The sequence below is a fragment of the Haemaphysalis longicornis genome, unplaced genomic scaffold, assembly GCF_048455015.1.
Source record: "Haemaphysalis longicornis isolate Haplotype H1 unplaced genomic scaffold, Haemaphysalis longicornis Haplotype H1 scaffold_12, whole genome shotgun sequence".
NCBI lineage: Eukaryota > Metazoa > Arthropoda > Arachnida > Ixodida > Ixodidae > Haemaphysalis > Haemaphysalis longicornis.
This window is the reverse complement of record NW_027526225.1, coordinates 100,772,650-100,794,165: the sequence shown is the minus strand read 5'-3', so window position 1 is coordinate 100,794,165 and position 21,516 is coordinate 100,772,650. Positions and strand designations below refer to the sequence as shown.

At 48.9% G+C, this 21,516-nt stretch overlaps 1 long non-coding RNA gene across 1 annotated transcript in view; it reads left to right on the top strand.

Moving 5' to 3' along the window:
* The first annotated feature begins 2,518 nt into the window (after positions 1–2,518).
* The window catches only part of LOC144163104 (uncharacterized), a 350,313-nt gene continuing 331,315 nt past the window's right edge, over positions 2,519–21,516 (top strand). Inside the window, exons 1-2 of the long non-coding RNA XR_013320830.1 lie at positions 2,519–2,568; positions 8,087–8,142. This is a non-coding gene — a long non-coding RNA (uncharacterized LOC144163104). The remainder of the gene's footprint in view (positions 2,569–8,086; positions 8,143–21,516) is intronic.

The following is a 21,516-nucleotide window of genomic DNA, read 5'->3' as shown; positions in this document are numbered from 1 at the left end:
TGTGCGCGCCTTGCGCATGCGCTAGGGGTTAGTTAAAATTAAAGGCAGCTCACACAAACGTATGACATCTCACTTCTCCTCCGTCTCTGCCACCGATCTATGGGTTACTTGCATTTCGAACAAGCAGTAGACAGCTGAACGATCGATTCATACGAAACAAACCAGAAACAGTTTCAATTGTGCTCGTCGCAGACGACCTTCAGGTGTTACGCAACTGCGCAGCTGCTAGAAAATATAACTGCGGTAAAAATGCGAAATCTGGGTGTATCACACCGATCATCAGCCGTTCTGAACGTATGGCAGTGCCGTCTTGGGTTAAGTCTTTCTTTTTTAACTTCACGTGGGTGTCCCTCCAGTAAAAACGTGGCTGAAAGAGAAGGGTTTGTACTTTCCTTGGGGGGTTGACTGCTACCCGTGTAAAAAACCCGAGACAGTAGAACATGTGTTCCTCGAGTGTTTGGGAGGAGTTTTTTTCTGGGACGTGCTTCAGCGGACGTTGCAAAACGACTTCCCTCCGGATGCACATCGGATACCCATTGAGAGTGACAACGGGGTACCATACTACCTCATCACAGTCCTGGCTCTGCACGGAATTTGGAAGTCATGTATGGCGCTTTGTTATCGTGACGTTGATGCTAAATGCTCGAAAGAGTATTTTGCTGATTCTATGCGACTTATGATTGAAGTCTGGAGTGCTCAACCTGACCCTCCGGAGTGGCTGTCCGTGATGGAGACGCAAATACACCTCAAGCAATTTTGACCGCTTTGTGCTAGCAAGGTTTTGGCTACCAGTTTTTCTTTTCATTGCGTTTTGTTTTTTGGTTTAAGTGCTGTGTAAAATATGGGAATAAAAGAAAAAACTAAATTGAAATAATAAAGAACGTGCTACAGGTACAGTGTAACGTATGATTAACGCAAATGGGCCGTAGTCACCCGTAGTAGGTAGTGTATAAAGCTTCGATTCCCAACCACCTCCACAGGGTGGATTGGCGATCACTTTCTACCACATCTATATTTCTTTCAATCGCTTAATTTTAGTAACATGTCTGAGCTATCTGCTTCAATGCAAGCTTTGTTGCGTTATCGCTTTCCCGGCCGTCACCGCCGCCACGCCATCGTCTGCTGCTACACTTTTCAAGTTTATGGCGTGATCACAGAAAAAGACGGCCGTGACCATCGGTTGTATGACGCGGTAAGGACACCGAAACGCTACGCCTGATAACGGGGAAGCCTACCGATGTCGCCGATTCATTCATTTGTACAGCTCGTGCTCAATCAGCACAGTGATGAATAAAACAGTCAATTTTCTTTGTTATTTTTCTCTTGAATTCGATCGTGTGACCCACCAGCTTACTAGGAGGAGTGTGGACAAACGCCATGCGTCGGGTCCTCTTTGTCATGGAGAGGCTTGTAGGGCCCTCTTAGGTTACTGTTGCGCTAAACAAATAATTAGTTTTATTAAGTGCAATGCACTTCTTAAGCGACCCTGAACCTGCGTCCACCGGCGATGTCCGCATCACATACCCACGTGGGGGATTGGCCAGGAATCTCCTCGTCTTCCTTGGCAACGGGGGGAGATGGGCGCGCGCTGCCTGGCCGCTGACATGGCACATACCCACGTGGGGGATTGGCCAGGAATCGGGCGTGAGAAGGGCTAATGCACCCGCTTAAAGGAGTACTGACACGAAATTTCAAAGCTGAGATCCGCTCTAGCAATCAAGTACAACGACAACACAAATAGGTGTCTGTGAATAAATGCATCTTTCTTTCTTTGTAGTTGTGTGTGTGTGTGTGATCTCTCTTTCGCGAACATTACCGAACCGCGCAAATTCAACTCGTGCATTCGCACTTTCACATTCTTCCCCTCGGGGAAATGCGGGGAATTTTTTTTCAAACATAAAACCAAAATACGGAGCGTTATTTTTATGCCCTGTTATCGCTGACCTGGAAAGAGTCAAAACTATTGTTTTTTTCTCTAGAAAACATTTTTAAACCACGCGACGTGTGAAACTGCGCCTGCTGCAAGTTCGCGGGGATTTCACGGCGCTGAAGGTTGGGGAAACTTTTTGCCCTATTTCACCTCGACGGCAGCCGCCATTTCCAAGCTGTTACGTAACCACGCGTCACTTTACGCAGGCTGAAGCATAGAGTTTCTCACTTTGAGCTGAAGTTACCAATGTGGGACGTAAGCGTTCCCGCCAACTGTTTATATTACGTCACGTCTTCTCAGCCAATCACAGAGAGGGCGTGACATACGAGCCGTGTTGTTGTCGAATATTAAAGACGGGCCTGCGTTGTCATGTCCGCTGCATTTCGTCTAGTTTTCCATTGCCGGTCAAGAATCATGCGCTTTCAGTAGACAGAGAGAAGGCAAACTTTATAACTGCATGGTGCCAGTAAACGCCATTAAACGTCAAAATAACGATAGCACACACAACCGCTTTGTCAACCGGAAGCACGTGACCACTACACGTACTACTCCTGGCGAGCGTGCTCTGAAACAGGCATTTTGGCGGCAGCGGCGGTGGTGGAAGCACGGCCCTGGCACGTTTTTCTTCGCCTTCCCAGGTTGGTGATTTTATCTAATTCCCAGCACAACTTACCTGATTTTGACCGCCACCGCTTCCCCATTGCTGTGTTGGGCACTGTTTGTGCTGCTTGCGTTTTCCTATGTTTCTGTTGTGAAAATGTCTACACTGGAAGACACCTGTCGTACCTGCAACGAACGCTACCGCCCGACGGCCGTGCTTTAAAGGGCATCGAATGTCAGTACGTTTACCATCTTGGGGACTGCTCTGGGTTGACTGAGGCTACAATTAAGGGCAAAGGCGAGGTAGGCCGCAAATCCTGGCGATGCGTCAGCTGCCGTGCTCCAAGGGGCAGGAGTGGTGGTATACGTTGGTAAAAGATTCTGACATCGCTCACATTCTTGCAGACATCGTGCGCGAACTCGATGCACTAGCTCAGGTTATTGAAGCGCAGCAGTCTATCGAGTTGATGTCCCAAAAGTACGACGAAATTGTGAAAACGCAGGCAGAGCATGAGGTGGAGATACAGGGGGGGGGGGGGGGTTAAAAATACGAACAACGGAGCACATACACCGGTGCATGCAGCACCGTCAGGATGCACTGTCATCAAACTGCGCGCATGCGTAGTCCATTTAATGCGCTTGAGAGTGTTGCCTACTTTTAGGGGAGATGCTTCATAAAGTAGCGACGCCGGTAATTTATTTTGAGGCGTCTTTTTATGCTCTGTCGCCTCTGAGCACCCTGTTATCTACTACATTGGGAGCCAAGCGCGCATTACGCTGATTTCAGCCAGCATGATTCCCTTCAACGATCATCCTGGTTAGGGGCGACGCAGCGTGAAAAGGCGCGTCAAAATTAACGAAGGGCGTCGTTCCTTGATCGAGCATTCCCCATAAACGTGGGCCACACTCTCAAACGCTCTCGAAGAAGTGCGCATGCGCGCAGTTTGATGGCTTTGCTGCCAGATGGTGCAGAATGCGTCGGAGGCTATGCGCTCCGTTGTTCGCACTTCTTTTAATCCCCCGTGTGCGTAGCTGGAAGCAACGTGTCAACAAACTTGAATGCAAGTGCGCCAAACAGGACGTTCCGTACCTCCAGGCAGCTGCGAATGAGTGGCGCAGTAAAAAGCAAAATTTGGGAATACAAGGCATCCCATCTTCTGAAAATGAAGATTTGATCTCGAAAGTTAACGATGTGGCCCGGACTGTCGCCTTGCCTGAACTTTCTATTGATGATGTAGTTGATGTTCGCAGACTTCCCTCGACACATGCGAGTTTGCTAGGAATCACTGTGCGCTTCTACCGTCAATCGCTTCGACACACTTCGTTTGATAAACGGCAGACCCCAAGGGGAGCGAAATCGACGGCATCGTTTGCTGAGAACCCAACCAAATGCAACAGAGAACTTCTTCGAAGTGCGCGCGACGGGCAAGTGAAAATAGATTCCGCTATGCCCAGAATTCCCAGAACAAGGTTCTTCTCAGACTATAACAAGGCTTTCCGGTGGTTGTCGTTCGCAGCGAGACCGACCTTGACAAAATCAGTGCGGAGTAATTTGTTCGTGTTTCACAGTATACTTTTGCCGAATTTGCCGCAATTCCGCTCTAACGCCGCTATCACAATGCCACCTCATTTCGGTTGATTGATTGCAGGGTATAACGCGCCGACGCGACGCAGGCGATGATGCGCGCCGTAGTGGAGGGCTCCGGATTAATTTTGACCACCTGGGCATCTTTAGTGTGTGCCGAAATCTCAAACGCACGGGCGTTTTTGCTTTTCGCCTCCATCAGAAAAGCGGCCGCCGTGGCCGGGAATCGAACCCGCGACTGCCACTTCATTTCGTTCCCCCGCTTTTGCCGCTAAGAATCCCGTCGACTTCTTGAGCTTTCATCACTTAAGCGTGCGTAGCTTAAGGAATAAAGAGGATGAAATGTGTATTTTTCATTCATCCCTAGATCACAAATTTGGCGTATTGGCTTTTAGTGAGACGTGGTTTACCGGCTGTCAAGATGCAGTGGCCTGTAAAGGTTATAAATATGATGAAACTAAGCGCGAAGAAACAACAAAAACGAAGAAACAAGCGCTCTGTGCCGTTGTATTTGTTCCTCCTGGTTGTCGCTGTTTCTTCGCGCTTCGCTTCAGCGTGAACCCTAACCGACTCGCGCAGCTTTCTTTGTTACTTCTTTATAAATGTGAATCGATTTTGCGGGGCACGCGGAAAGGGGGTGGTAGCGCTTTACATTAGTAATAATTTTTCTTACCGGGTTATTTCAGAGTAAAAAGTAATGAACATAAGTTTTGAATGCATTTTTCTTAAATCTAGCGCGTTTGTGGCACGCGTCATCTACCGGCCTCCGTATGGGTCGCTCACAGAGTTCTCTGAGTTTCTTGATTCATTGTTAGATATCTGGCATCCGTAAATAGTCGTGTGGTGACTTTGCGGGACTTTAGTTTTAATCCCTTGCATACTACTGAATCTGGCAATGAATTCTATGATATTGCCTCTTCTAACGGTTTCTCAATCTTAATTGACGCACCTAGTCGCATTACAGACACGAGTGAAGCCGTTATTGACTTGTGCCTAAGAAATGTCTTACGAGCAGTATTAGTGATCATATATCCATTTTTTGACTTATTTTAAAACTGAGCTCGTACGCTTGTAGCACAGCAGGGGCGTCTCGCAGTGGAAAGAAAGAGGCCAGTGGCATGCATTGGGCATCGAGGACCAGACGGTTCCATTAAGCGGAAATATGTATGTTACCAGCCTACGAGGCTCAATTGATCTGGGTGCACTTGTAGCCAGAGCAGTTTGAGGTTTCGAATACGAATTTAAGGCTTCGGTGCGCACCGGGCGACTAGAGGTATTCCTCGGCGGGAAGAGAGCCCCGGCCGATGTCGATTCAGGGATTTATGTGCACTTGGAGCTAAAAGAGTTAGTTTGTTGCGGGAAGTTTTCTTCATTGGCCATGTATCCTGGAATGTGACGCAAATCGAAAGCTTTCCCCGATTTTTCCAGTCGTAGTAATCACGTCTGGAGCTCGTAAATTCGGCCCCCTCTTCGAGAATTTCATCATTGCCCGGCTGAGCCGCCTGCGAAAGAAACCGGAGACCGGACGACAGGGTTCTTAACCTCTAAAAGTGGCCTGGGAAACGAACCTACGTTTACTCCACACAAAGAGATTGGGCAGTGACCAGGCGGGGCTGCCGTTGGAAGCTCACGCCTCACAAACCAATGTCCATAGTCTACGACGTCAACGTGCAAAAAGCACTCGGTGTCGTTCGATTGGAATATATTATCCCAAGAGAACTGAACCATGTACGCAACATTACATGGTGCCTTTACATGGTGAATTTGAGACCTATGCTTTGTATAATACATAAGAAGTGTAGTAATGACTTTGCTTTGTGCTATTTCTCTAATACGATTGTGCTATCATGCTTAAATTTGTGAACAGACGTGTTGTTATGTACGCTGTAAATCGGGTGGCTGAGGCTTCTGTCAGGCCACTTTCGCCTTTTGCCTCAGCCTCCCCTTGGTTTTTGCCGAGAAATAATAAAAAAATCAAATCAAACGCGAGCGCTGACTCGCCTGCGAGAAGCCTTAACAACCGCAGCGACGAAAACCCCTCCTACGCCCTTCCACCGTAAGAATACTGTGCAGAACGTCTTAAAGGAAAAAAAGACTTGAAAGGAGAACTATACCCACAACTAATATGGAACTAAATATTCACCATGCACAAACACTCGAAAGAATACAAACAAACACATTCCCACACAGATCAAGGTTCGCGCTTATTTTCCCACACTGATTTAGGGAAAACTGTTTTAAATGTAACGACAAAGCCACCCTTTTCCACATCGTGTGGCACTTCCCAGTTATATAGCAAACCGATATTAGTCGGTGGACGCATGGGGCTAGCTGCTGGACTTTCTTGCCGAGACGCCTCTACAGCATTCTGCAGTGCATGAAGCCGCTTGCCTCACGTCACTTTCCTTTTTTTTATCTTTCCATTCCTTTGATGCCCTGAGGCAAAACAGCACAATAAAAAAAACAATACCACACCTCATTTACTAAAAACATCGGAGGCGACCCTGGCCAACGAGGCCTTGGAAAACCAGCACCAGCAGACCGACAGGGCCTCGGCCAGGGCACAATCTTCTGGGGACCTGGTAAGGGGACTCCACGCAAGTTTTTCCCTTTAATACGTTCCCCAACCTATGTAAAGTTTTACTGAACTGAACTAGACGTCACAACCACTGAGAAGTGCGTAGGCGTCTTAAGATTTTCTTGAACTGGTGTGCGGCGCTAATTGCTGACGAATTCATAATTATTCCGGCCCGCGTTATTGCCAAGTTTTCGTTCTTGTGATAGGTGACGACAAGCACCTGAGCAGTGCCGTTAATGTCGACCTTTCGTCCAAAAGATGGAATGCGATAAAAGCTCGCGGTAACTCATTTCAAACTATTTCCAAAAATGGTGTTTGGAATGTTGCACGTGTCCAAACAGATCAGTTCAGATAAAACTTCATTGTTGACACGGGTGGGACCGTTTTCAGCTCGACTTCAGTGTCCTTCCGGCGACGGCAGGATTTATGTAAATCTCTGCGGCGTCTTCGGCCACCTGTGCTAGTGAGACCTGGCCTTTTATCACTCTACTACCCCGAGTTGCACTCTAACCGATGCCCTCTTTACCATAAATACGCAGACCTACCACATGCGATTTGGTCCTGTGAAAAAAAAACCCTTCAAACTCTTAAAAAGCACCCCATTTTATTACAAATTACGAACGAGGAGCAGTGGGAGGCCGCGCTGCTCAGCACAGACCCTATGTGGCCATACAGAATAATGTTTCATTCGTGTATGTCTCACGGAGGAAACTGACTTGCTATCAACACGCTCTCATAATTGTGACCTGTATATATGTGAAAAGAAAGCGGGGCACATGAACGACAAGAAACAGCCATTTTCTGGCACATTGGTAAGGAAGATCTTTGGTGCTCAAGGCACAGTTTTGTGTTTCTTGAACCTGCTTCGTTTGCAACCAAATTTTGCTCGATTGCCTGTTGCAGCATCAATTTTTTAATTCTTTTACAAGTGAGTGAGCACGTTGGGGGATTGCTTCTTACCTTTTTTCCTTGTTAGCTGTTCGTTCGCTGCAAAATTATTGTTCTTAATCGGACGGCTCCGTCCACTCAGTTTATATTTGTGCGCACATCGGTCCCTAATGGATGTCAAGAATCAAATTGGAATAATAGGCACCGAACCGACACCTGGGATGAGGCGTACGGTACCGCATGGCTAGAGATTCATTTATATTTTCTGAGGGTCTTTAACATTGATCCGCAGGATTTTTCGTCTTCTACCCCCTTCTTCAGCAAAACCACGTACATCTTCGGCCAGGTTCAAACCCGTGTCCTCGTGCTCCGGACACTACGTGTTAGCCACGTACCATCACAGTGGGTGTTAAATGCTCTGGGCATAATACCGGACGCTGGTTTCGATTAGACTTTGGCAGAAATCCTTTTTTAGAATACGCAACGGTGTTCTTACCTCTTCCAGTTGTGGACAGCGCATATCCGGCGCCGCAGACAACTGACAGAAGAAGCAGCGAAGCAGTAAGTGCTCTCGCAGCACGCTTCGTTCTAAGCATGCTTTATACTTCACAGGGGCCGCTTGCTGGTCCGAAACACAGCGCTCGTTCGTATATCCGCCGTGCACGAGTTCTCCGGTATTGTTGCTCGGTGCTGGAGCGTCTGCCTGTAAAGGACCGAAGCTCACGTCGCGCAAATCGGTCTTGGTGAGAGAGAAAGGAGGTGGAGGCGTGATCTACAGCCATTTTGGCTGCAACGGTAACCACTAGAGCATGCTGGAAAACCGTTAGCTGGAAACGGTATGCCGCAAACCGGGCTCATATGCAATCCTCATCAGCACGAAACTGTCTTCAGTATAAATGTATAGGGTACGAAACACGAGTCGGTGGTTGAGCTCCAATTTCGAGGATATTAATTACCTTCAGATGCATGGGTATGCAACCTGGCTTGTTCCCATGTACGGGTATACAACGATGTTCTCATTTTGCGCTTGCAGGGGATCCGCTGATTTAGCGTCTCCATTCGACATACAGTCTTCACCATTTTTCTTTTTTCCAGGTTTCTTAATTGCAGCCCGAACGCTTAACAGGTGTATGCGCTATGTATTTGTCGACGACGCTACTGGAGGCTACAATTTGACCCTGCAAGTGATTCGCTGATTAAGCATCTCCATTCGACGTACTATTTGCCCCTTTTTTTTGCCGTCTGCTTCATCGGAGCCTCTACGCTTCAGCACGTGTTCGCGTTATGTGCTTTACGACGACGCTACCGTGGGGGACCGGCATTTTGCAAGGAAACCAGCCAGGCTGCGTGGCTTTCCAAAATATATGAAATAAAAACCGACTAATACTGTACATACTCTTAAATAGTTGAGTTTAACCCGCCGCAGTGGCTCCGCGGCTAATACGTTGTGCTGCTTAGCCCAAGGAGATGGGATCCCGGTTACGGTGGTTACTTATCTGATGGAGACGAAAAGCGAAAACACCCGCGCGTCGAAATTTGGACGCACGTTAAAGATTCCCGGGTGGTCGGAAGTAATCCGGAGCCTTCCACTGCGGCGCGCCTCATAGCCGGAGTCTAACTTCGGTGCGTTAAACCCCAAAATGAATCGGCCCGCTGTTAAGGTGACACAATCGTGCGGGTACGCTGTAAAGCAGGCACGCTGACAGACGAGACCAAAAGTTGGGGAAGACAACTTCGATGGAGGTACAGTGAAACCCCGCTGATACGTCTTCCGGACTTACAACGAGCCGCTTCTTACGACGAATCACCGCGGTCCGGAAAAACTCCCCATAGAAACGATGCACCAAAAACCCCGATTATATGACGCTCGGGTGCAACGGTCCGCTTCATACGACGGACCCAGGCGCGGATAAACTGGATAAACCATATTTTGAACCGCTTCATCGCCTCGTCCGACCTTCTTTATTCTTCACCCCAGTTTGACGCTGCTTGATGTACGAAGGTCCCCGGCGGGCCAGACCGCTTGCTTAACAGGCACAAGAAAGCAGGCGGGTTCTTGTGAGCGGGAGTTCTAGCTATTTTCCAGTCCCTAGGCAACTGGCATTAAGATAATGACCGCATGAATATTTGATATAAGATCATACTTGATCTTATTTCGTGTTTTTGAAAAGTTTTGAGTTAATGTTATCTACTCCTGCAGACCTAGGTTGTTTTTGGTTGCTTATTAAAGCTTCAATACCTTGGACAGTAATGGGAATTGGTGGCATATATGGGAAATCAAGGTCATCGAAAAGGGGGACGGTAGAATAGTTTTCCTCAGTAAAAACGGACGATAAAAAACGTGTTAAAGAGAGTAGAAAAATTAACGTCGGAAATGGGAATGTGGTTGTCACCGCATAGCAAAACTTTATGACTTATCGTTTCGGGGGATATTTCTTGCCAAAACTTTCTGGGATTGGTTTTAAGAATTGAGGGCAGGTCGCATGAAGTATATTTATTTGTAGCAGCCGTTAAAGCAGACACGTATTTTGGTAGACATTTGTTATACTTCTGCCATGCCTCAGGAGTACCTACACGCCTGGCATTCTTGCATAACCGCTTCTTTTTGTTTCGTTGTATGTGGAGACCCCTATTAAACTATTGATTTGTCCTATTGTTTAAGATAGAAATCATCGGTACGTAAGGCTTAACCAAAGCAGCCATTTCGTCCCTGAAAAGCGACCAGTTTTCATCGATTGAACGACGCGCAAACCACTTGTGGTTTGAGAGTCGTAATGACTAAAGTGAAGTCGTACTAAAGTAGAGTCGTAAAGTCGTGAAGACTTGTGGTTTGAGAGTCGTAAAAACGAAAATCTTTAGGATTTCTTAAGCTGCACTGGGTTTCTTTATTCCCGTATGAGCAACTGTGTTTCTTTACGACTTGCAGACCATTTTTTATGCCGTGATTTCATTAACGTTCCTTGGTTATTTATTATAAGGCGTAAGCGTGCGCATATTTGATGGCGCTGAGCTTTGCACTATGCTTGACATTTTCGCATGGCTTATAATCCCATAAAATGCACAAGTGCTTGTGAGGGGTTCGGCAATCACATCCCCCAAACATATTTCTACGACGTATATATTGGAAACGAAGCTCCATTCGTTATACCGCTGCAAGACGAAACGAACCTTTCAATGCGCAAGTATCAGGTCTAAACGAGGCGACAAAAAATTCACTTGTGCCTGGTGTGTTCGGCTGGGACAATGGTGTCACGGTGCTGCCGTCGCTGACGCCGTCACTGACGGCCGATCGAGCGGTCAGGAAGCGCGTAACCCCGTCCCTGAATAGCTTTTGTTGGTGCTCGGGCACTCGATCAAGCCGCAGATGTTTTTTGGAGGGGCCCTAAACGTACTATTTGCTACCAGGCGCGACCATAACAAGCTGTTTAGAGCGCGGAAATGCAAAACGAAGCGAAACATAACCAAAATACTGCATGATCCCCTATCACCAAAGCAGAGCTCACCCCGAAGACGCCGCGGAGAAGCGGCGGCAGTCGGCGCAGCTATCGCGAAGCTCGAGATGTCTATGCGAAGATTTATTTAGTGTTATTTCTTTTTTGCTTTCGACGTGTACTGGTTTACAGCGAAGTTCTGCTATTAGTAGGACATGCAACCTCGCGCCCTTATCCCGGATTGCACATGTCCGGTGCTTCCTGTGGGCGTCGTTAGATCACGCACCGTGTAGTGAAGGCCACACGCTGGCGTGACCCGCTTTCATTCTTGGGCGACTGTGCGTAGCATTTGCCTCTGATGGGACTACGTTCGCCGCATTGCGAATGGCGATCATAAGTGCAGCTGGCCGCAAACCGGCTAAAGTGAAGCCTTCTTGGGATTGCAGGATCAAGGTGGTTTGATTGGCCGGCACCTGCCTTGTTCGAAGGACTTTCATCCAGCCGTGTCCCTCAGAAACAAGTCTTGTAGCCATGGAGCTAAATTGGAGCCAGCAGTCTCGAGGTGTGACGAATGCCCAGCCAAGCCACTACGCCCCGCTGTGGTGTTGTCTTCGGAACGCGCGATGAAAGAACAGCATCGGAAGAAGGGTGGGAAGGCGATGGCAGCTACTTGTTAGTTGCGCCGGTAGCGGTGGCGGCTTTGATGCGGACGAGCTTGCCGAGGGAGCCCCCACGTCATCGCCGAAAACCCTCAATTTAGAGTTAGCTCGGTGATCGCTGCATCGAAATTTCTCGCCCTTATCAGACGAAAAATGGTGACTTACCAGATGTGACAGGACGCGGACGAAACGATCCGGGCCTTCTGCTGACTGCGCCAGTTTTTTCTTTCGTCTGGCTTATTGGATTGGGGAAACTTTATTGATACCTGCCATTCGCGCATTCGCGCGTAGACTGGGACTACGTCGTCCTCGTGGCGGGCCTGCGGCGCGGATCCCCGCTTGCCGTTGCCGGCTTGCCGGATTCCTGCCTGGTCAGCGCCTCGAGGGCCTGCTGTACGGCCCATAGTTGTTCTTCTTGGTTGTTACTCGTCGTCGCGGTCTCCAGTCGTATGCGTCCTGATTTAGCCTCGTCAGGATTCTTGATACAGTCCCACAACATGTATGCGAAGGTGGCCGTCTCCCTGCGGCATGCCTTGCACTTGTCAGGGTACATTCTGTGGAGTAGTGCCAGGCTCGGCAGCGTGCCCATTTGTAGTTAGTTGCCTGTATATAACGGCCTGCGACCTGCTTAGCCCCGTGCAGGGCGGATGGAGAAGTCTGCGGGTGAGACGGAAGGCCTAGGTCATTTCGTTGTAGTTTGTCATTCTGTCTCTGAACCATTGCGGAAGGTTGCCGTGGGCGCGGTCGGTTCGTGCTCGTGCCCTTGCGTGTGCCATTTCGTTGCGGTTTGCGTTTCTCTCCGACGCCTCACCCCGCGTGCGCCGGGAACCATGCACTGAATGCGTACTTTCTTCTTTCCTTTCACTTTTTGTAGTATGCGGACCGCCGTCGGCGCAATTCTGCCCTTGAAAAAGTTCCTTACAACCTTTCTGGAGTCGCTCAGTACGGTCTGGCAGTCTCGGTCTGCGATGGCTAGGGAAATGGCTCTCGTCGGCCTCTTCGGATTGACTGCATAGCGTGCTGGCTGCCGTGCGGGTGTTTGCGTCGGCGTCGACCATGGCGACAGCGAAACCGTCGCGGCCGGCATACTCGGCCGCATCGAGATATCTGGCCTTGGTGTCGCTGGCGTGTATGTCTGTTAGCGCTTTGGCTCTCTCTCTTCTTTTGCTTTTAAATGCAGAGCATTTCTTTAACTCACGATGTCACCCGGCGTTGTCGGCGTCCGCAACAGCCGTTCCAGGTGCGCCCTCTCCCCCACTCCTCTCCCGCATCACGCTACCCTCCTCGCTCTCAACAACAGGTCAGCACCCCTCCCCTACACTATATAAAAAAATATTACTTACCGGCGCCTGGTTTCGATCCCACGACCCTGCGGGCAGAACGCAAGGTACATGGTGCTCTACCCACTGCGCCACAAAGCCGACACCGAATGGAAGGCTACGAACGCGCCTTATATCATTGACTCATTCAAACTACGTCAAGAAGCTGCTGATACAACGCATTCACTACCTGTGGGCGGAACGCGAGGTACATGGTGCTCTTCCCACTGCGCCACAAAACCGACACAGAATGAAAGTCTACGAACGCGCCTTATATCCTTGACTCATTCAAACTACGTCAAGAAGCTGCTGATACAACGCATTCGCTACCACCAACTCCCCAAACACTGAATGTTAACGCAATAGACCCACCCTCTATGCGACGCATTTACTCGAGTCCCCCTCGCGGGAAGAGGGCCCTTTTGTTGAATTTTTGGTATACATTCTTTGGAATGGAATCTACTCTGAGGTTTCGTCGTATGTCGTCGGGAATCAAGGTTTTCGTCCCCTGTTACTCGTGGCAGCCTATGCCGAGGTTGTTCAGGATCTTTCTGCCTGCTTTGGTGGTTGACAGCCTCTCAAGCTGAGCGGTCCTTTATGCTTCGGCAATTTCGTCCAAGGTGTTATGGACTGGCTGTTATGGCTGGAGGAGGCGATTCGTGTTGGTGCCCATACAAAAATGCCTTATGGGCGTCTATAGAAAAATGTATGGTGAGCTATGGCCGCCTATGGGTCCCTATGGTCACCTATAAAAATGCATAAATTAGGCTATAGCCAGCTATTGAAGTTTTTATGCATCCTGCAATAAAGAATGTAAACCATACAATTCTCTTTAGACGACTATAGAACATCCTAGTGTGTTTAGTCTATAGAGTCACAGCTATTCAGGCTACTGTAGCCAGCTAAAGAAAAATCTGTGGCTTTAGTTCTATAGGCCAGCCGCGACAAAGCTCTTTTGGCTGGCTATAGAAGATTGCTTAGCTTTAAGTCTACAGACTTGAAACCATTCAGCTGTCTTTTACCAGCTATTGAAAAGAGTTCGTGCTAAAGCTAAAGAGAGAACGCCATAAAAGCCCATTTGGCTGGCTATAGGCCGTTTTTTAGCTCTAACTCTACAGACTCAAAACCATTGAGCTGTCTGTTGCCAGCTATTGAAAATAATTCGTTCTAAAGCTAAAGAGAGAAAGCCATAAAAGCTCATTTTGCTGGATATAGGCCATTGTCTAGCTCTAAGTCTACATAATTGGAACCATTCAGCTGTCTTCTGCCAGCTATTAGAGAAAATCTGCCCTAAAGCTAAAGAGAGGCACCCATAAAAGTTTCTGCGGCTGGCTACAGTGCAATATATAACTGTAAACCTTTAGACGTGTGACAATTAAGCAACATTTAGCCGGAATTAGGGAAGCGTTTGGCGCAGAATTTAGAGGCTTGCATCCATAAAAGCTTCCTTAGCTAACTACATAGTGACATAAGCCTCTAAGTCTCCAGCCGCTAATAAAAAAAGTGTTAGCCTATAAAGGTATAATTCGAACGCACCATTAAATTCTATTCCGCTGGTTCCAATATGACTTATGACGCGTAATTTATACACTCATGATTTACCTAGCTACATCTACAACACAGACTGAATAACGATGATGAGGTTCATCGGCCAGTTATATGAAAGTTTTTGTTCAATAACGTTAGGTACCTAATATACCAACAATACGGGGTAAGTACGATTAAAGGCAGCTACAGACAGATCAATGCTCAAATTGAAGTTGCAACTTTGGATACTGTGCGTCGGCAAAGCTTGCGAATGAACGTTGACCGAAAGACGTATAAGTTCGGAGAATTCTTCCTCTGCGGCCCTTCGCTGCCGCGGTCAAGTGAAAAAGCGGGCTTCCCTGAAAACGGCCTTCTCAGCGTCGAAGCAAATTGGAAAGAACTTTCGCGGCCCCCGTTCCTGCGGGCGCAGTCAGAAATATGGTGGCATCTGCGAACAACCGCATTCCTTCTCCCGCGGAGCTCACTTTGAAATTAGTCATTGAGAAAGGGGGAGAGCGATCCAAGCTGGAGTGAAGGAGGCAGGGAAAGGAAGTTCTGGGATGCGTTGAAAAGGTAGAGGGGACCACGACCGGCCGGGGAGGTGCGGTGTGAGTGCCGCGCGCGTCGACGCTGTAGCCCGGTCGTGCGAAGGGAAGTTTTCGTGGAAAAGAGGGTCAGGCGTTCCGTGCTGTGTTAGTATTCGTGCACGCAGCAATAACAGTGGCAGAAAATTTTCCCGGAGTGCTGATAACAGATATAGTTTTTTCGGATGAAGAAAACAAAAGGTTAAGCGATGTTGTACTTGCCAAATAAAATCGTTACCACAAAACAAGTTAGAAAAAGGTCGAAAGATGGGCACGTATCTCCGCACTATTTGCTAGCGCGATGGACCTGCTTATACCAGGATGTACTCAGTCAGCCACATCTCGTCTCCTTGCTCATGTGCGCGGGCATGGCACGTGTTGCCTAATGTTGGAAATTTACGACTCGACTGCAATGTGTTCGTGTTGATGGTGTGACGCCAAGCAAATGTGCCGCTTTTCGCTGTCAGAAATTTCGGTGTTTACGGTGACAGTGTTACGATTAATTCAACATCAACTCGAATTCATGCGAAAATGGATGCCTGCGATACCGCGACAGGAATTTCATCGTACGCAAAACACCAGGGTGAGTGATCTTACGAACTGAAGAGGCTGTATTGTGCGAGAAATGCAGGACTTTTTTTGGTGTTCAAGAATACGTTTCCAAGCTACCCTGCACCACCACTTTTTTTGGTGTTCAAGAATACGTTTCCAAGCTACCCTGCACCACATGGGCATTGCAATGTACACAGAAGTGAAGATTTCGCCGCGGTGATGAGACAAATATAATTATTTTTTCGCGAACTGAGAAAACGTACAAGGGACTAATTGAACGGACTTTGAAAACGTTTTTTATTATGGCATTATGTGCGACCATCTTCATTGTTTAATTAAGAGTGCATTTCCATTTTAGCCAGCATACTTGCAACTTCGTGCTTTGATTACTGAGTGAAATGAACGACTTCTGAGTGTTTTCTGTGGACTACCCAGCACCTGTAGGTATATGTGTCTCGGTGGGCGTTCGTGGAAAATGTGCCGCGTAGTGTGGCTGTCGAGCGAATGACGTAAGCCAGAGTGTTGGAATGCATGTGCTGTATGTTTCGATCGGCGTATGTGAACAACAGTTTACTGGCGGCGAAGTAGCGTAGATAGTAGCCCTTTATGTAATGAATGGGGTGAATAAACCCCTTGGTTTTGCTTTTCTTGTTTGCCTTTGTTTAAGCCTTTTGTGAATGAAAACTGGCGACGTGTTTGCAGTCGCAACCTTGCACTCCCCCTATATCGCTGAAGTGTTCATGGAGCATATATTACAGAATGCAGATAGCCACACAAATTAAGTGCCACACGAGAAGTTCTAGAGATCCGCAAGGCTATATGCCGGCATGGCAGCGTGTTAATTTCCCAGAGGCTGCTGCTGTCGCTGTGTTTCAAGTAGTGGCGATTCTCTTCTGGCTGCAGCCCATGCAAAAATATCGTATGGTCGGCTATTGAAAATCCTTCTTATGGTTGTCTTTAGCTATTTGGCCCAATTATCTTTAGACATTTCTATGGCTGTCTTTAGCCATTTATATGGATATTCCTATGGGTGTCTTTAGCTTCTTCTATAGCCATAGCGATATCGAAAGAAGACCTAAAGAAAGCCATAGAACCGGCTATAGAAGAAGCTAAAGACACCCATAGAAATGTCGATACGAATATCTAAAGACAACCACAGAACCGGCTATAGAAGAACCTAAAGACACCCATAGGAATGGCGATACGAACCGCTAAAGACAACCATAGAACCGGCTATAGAAGAACCTAAAGACACCCATAGGAATGTCGATACGAATATCTAAAGACAACCACAGAACTGGCTATAGAAGAAGCTAAAGACACCCATAGGAATGGCGATACGATTCGCTAAAGACACCCATAGAAACGTCTAAAGAATATTGGGCCAAATAGCTAAAGCCGACCATAAAAAGGATTTTCTATAGCCGACCAGACAATATTTTTGTATGGGTGGTCTCGGGTAGTCCCGTTGCCGTTTTGTAGGCTCTGCCTATCAGTGCGTCGATCTTGTTCTTGTCGCTCTTTCTCCATTTGTGGAAGACCGCCACGCAGGCTCTGTGGCAGATCACAAACGAGTGTATGAGCCTACTTAGGTTTTCTTCTCTCATTCCTCCTTTCCTTGTTTAAACACGTTTGAGAAGTCTGATCGCGTTCGCCGCCTTCCCGGTGAGTCGGGTGATCGTGTCACCCTTCCTGACGAGTGACTCTGTTGTCATCCCCAGGACTCTGATCTTGTTCAATCTTGTTCACTGGTGGTATCGTCGTCCCGTCGCTGGTCTTGATTTTGACCTTCACGTGTTCCCTTTTGTCTTTGATTCTGCGGTTTCTGATCAGTAGGCACACCGAAATCTCCAACTTGTTCGGGAAGAAGAAGACGTTCTCTCGGACAGCGAGCCACCGCATCGGTTCCGTCATTCTCGGCGAGTTTAACCCAGTTAATTTTCTTCTACACCAGCCCAAGGTTGTTGCGTGCTCCAGGAACATCTCCGGAATGTCCTGAACAATTTTGGTGAGCTTTCGACCATCTGATGGACTCTTATGCCCGCACTCAACTGAGGCGCGTCCGCTAAGCCTACTACAGCTCGCTTCCAGCGGCGCGCCGTTCGACCGGCTACTGGCCAGCCCCTCGCTTCCTCCGACATGGCTCCCAAATACGTTCAAGACAAAGACGGCTGGAACCACCCTGTCCGACACTCTGCGAGCCCCGCTCCTCAGTTGCAAGCCACTCTTGTCTTACGCCCTGGTGACTATCTCAACCTCTCCAAGTACGACCCATGCACCCTCCATGCAGTGCTCCGCAACAAGGCGTCCCTTACTCCCGCCGAAGCTGCCAAGTTCATGGTTCGTGTCGACAATGTCAAAAACCTTGCGTTTCTGCTGTGCTTGGACTCTGACATCAGCAAACAACTTCAGCTAATATATCCAGCATTGACCTCGAAGACCGTTCTTGTCACGTCACCATTTACCCCACCACTCCATCGAACACCTGTAAAGGCGTTGTGCACAACATTCCAGCGGGCACAAGCCCCGACCATCTTATGCGCCACATGTCGACGCTTCTACAAGGCACCAAGATCTTCGCTGCACGAATGATGGGCCGCACGGCCACGGCCATAATCACCTTCGAAGGTACACACATCCCCCGTGAGATCTGCTATGCTGGTGGCATCTTTCGCTGCCGCCCTCATCGTCCCAAAGCCCAATACTGCCACCGCTGCCAGCAAATAGGCCATCGTGCTGACGTCTGCACTTACAAACCCCGCTGTCCGACCTGCGGCCAAGTACTGCCCGAAGACGCTAGCCACACCTGCTCAGCAGATCCGGTCTGCCTCCGCTGCGGGGGTCCCCATCGCGCTGACGACGCCACATGTTCTGACAGGCAAGCCGCGGATGCAGCCGTTCGCCAGACAGCGTACAACAAACGTGTCGCTCAGCGCGCAGCTGCAGTGGCAGCTGAAGCAGCAGCCACTACCTCTACGGTACCGCGCAAGTCACGCAGCCGCAGTCGCACCCGGTTCACCATGCCCTCTCGCCGCTCCGCTAGCTCGTCTGCACGTCTTCCTGCAAACCCTTCGAACGACGGCCCTGCGGTCCACCACAGCCGTAATCAAGCTGCCCAGGTAAGCCAGCCACTCTCCCACACACCTGAACACGCTCGAAAATCTCCTGCACTGACCTACCGAGATATCCTCCACAAACAACCTCCTGCCCCACAAGCCACTGAGCCTCGTCCCCCTCCCCCACCCAACGTAGACATGACCAATGCTCCTCTCTCCCCACAGTCTCCTCCTCCCCCTCCGCCTAACGCTACCCTTCCCCCGGCTTCGACTCCGGCATCCAAACGCAGCCGCTCTTCGGAGGGCTCACCGTCCGCCCCAGTGACCCTTCCACCAGACGACCTCTACGCCTCTCTCTCCCATCGTATTGAAGAATACGCCCAGAAGTTTGATGCGGCAATATCCCATCTCCAGCAGCAGTTGACTCACCAACTTTCTCTCATACACGAGCAGCAAGCCCTATTCCAGCAGAAACATCAAGAATACACTGACCACGTTGCCCACTTTTCTAGTGAGCTCAATATGCGCTTTGAAGAGCAGAGTAAACACTTTCAATCTCTCTTCTCCAGCTTTATCACTCAACTGCAGTCCACTTATCCCCTCCCTCCAGCACCGTCACCTCTCGCGGAATAAGCATGGCAGATCACGTACTCATAATTCAATGGAACTGTCATGGTTTCAAGAACAAGCGTAATGCCTTCCTCATTTGGCTTCAGTCACAACCTCAGCTACCAGACATCCTCCTCCTCCAAGAGACAGGACTAAATCCTACGCTACCTGGATATGTCACGTTTCAGCAAAGTCCCTGCCTTGCCACGCTGGTCCACTCCACCCTCACGGCTTCTCTTGAACATGACACCGCCAATAGCCTCACTGTTTCAATTCCTCTTAAGCGCGGCCCTCTGCTCATTACCAACGTTTACAGTCCCCCGCGCAATACTTTACCGGAGCTTGAAGAACTGTTCCATCCTTGTCGAACCAAAACCCGTCTTCAGCATATCCTGGCCGGCGACTTCAACGCCCCACATTCTGCCTGGGGCTATATCAGGGAATGCAGGAAAGGCCGTCGGCTGCATTGTGCTGCGCAAGAAGCTGGGTACACACTACATAACGACGTACAAGAATACACACGTATGGGCAACTCCGTGGAACGCAATACCAACCCCGACCTCACTTTCGCTACTCGAGCTCTCCTTCTACGATGGGAACACACTCAAGAATATATGAGCAGTGACCATGCCATCTTACGCCTCACGGTCTCCGCATCTCCAAAACGAATCAAGTGGAAATCTGTTCGCATCACCGATTGGCACAAATATCGACAACAGCGCTGCGACCCCCCTTTCACAGACGTACCTACCTGGACCCAGCAACTTATGCATGCTCTTGATAAGCATACCAAGGTTCTTGCCACGAACGAGGTCACTCCTCACATAGATGCACACCTGTCACACTGTTGGGAAGCCCGCGCTTCTCTCGTGAAGCGGTGGACTCGCTGCAAAACAAACCGTAGACTCCGGGCCCGAATCAATCGACTCAACGAGCACATTCACGAATACTCCAACGACCTCCGCAGGGAACACTGGAATACCATGTGTGATGAACTTCAGAACACCCTGAGCACTAGCAAGACGTGGCGTATACTCAAAGCTTTAATAAATCCCGACTCCACAAAGATTATGACCACCCAGAAGATCAATCGCCTCACCGCTCAACACAAAGACCCAGCCACTCTACTGGACACCATGAAGAAACTTTATATCCCTTCTTTGTGTCAACCTCAGTATTCTGAGTATAATGGCTCTCCGAACCCCGAACTTGATGAGGAATTCACCTTGGCTGAGCTTCGCATCGCCCTCCGTATGTGTAGAGGCAGCAAATCTCCTGGTCCCGACTCTGTAACTACCGCCCTACTTCGGAATATGTCAGATGCTGACCAACACCATCTCTTACATGCCATCAACCTCGTTTGGACAGGACAAATACCACTCTGCAACTTATGGAAGAAGGGCCACATGATCTTCATCCCGAAGCCCGGTAAACCTCTAGATCTCCCTAATCTCCGTCCAATAACACTGACCTCTCACGTTGGCAAAGTTATGGAGCGTATGGCCCTAAATCGCCTTCAGCAACATCTAGAGGATACCCAAGCACTCCCTCACTCTATGATTGGATATCGCTCACAGCTATCTACTCAAGACACACTGCTTCGCATATACGAGGACGTCCTTCAGTCTCCCAGCTCAGCCCAGCTGAAAGCCATCCTCGCTACAGACCTAATGAAGGCATTTGACTACGTGGATCACGACGCTATGCTGTCAGAACTAGCAGAGACAAATTGCGGCTCGAACATGTACAGTTACGTCCGGGACTTTCTTCAATCTCGCACCCTTACCATACAAATTGGCGACCACAAGCTTGACGCGGTACCTCACCCTCAGAGAGGCATTCCTCAGGGTGCGGTCCTCTCTCCTACATTATTTAACCTCGCCATGCGCCGTATCCACCGTGCTCTACAATCTTTCCCCGAAATTCAGTACTCTCTGTATGCCGACGACATTACTATCTGGATCAAACGCGGCAGTCCGGGATTCATTCAAGACACCCTTCAAGACGCCCTCAGAGCCGTTGATCAAGCAGCTCATAGTATCGGTCTAGCTTGCTCGGCTGAGAAAACCTCATTGCTGCTTGTGCACTCCCGTAATTGGAAACCACCTCAAGTTGTCCTTCATCACCATGACAACACCATTTACCCACAAAAAACTTTGAAAGTTCTTGGCCTTCAGATACAATCTGATGGAGGAGGA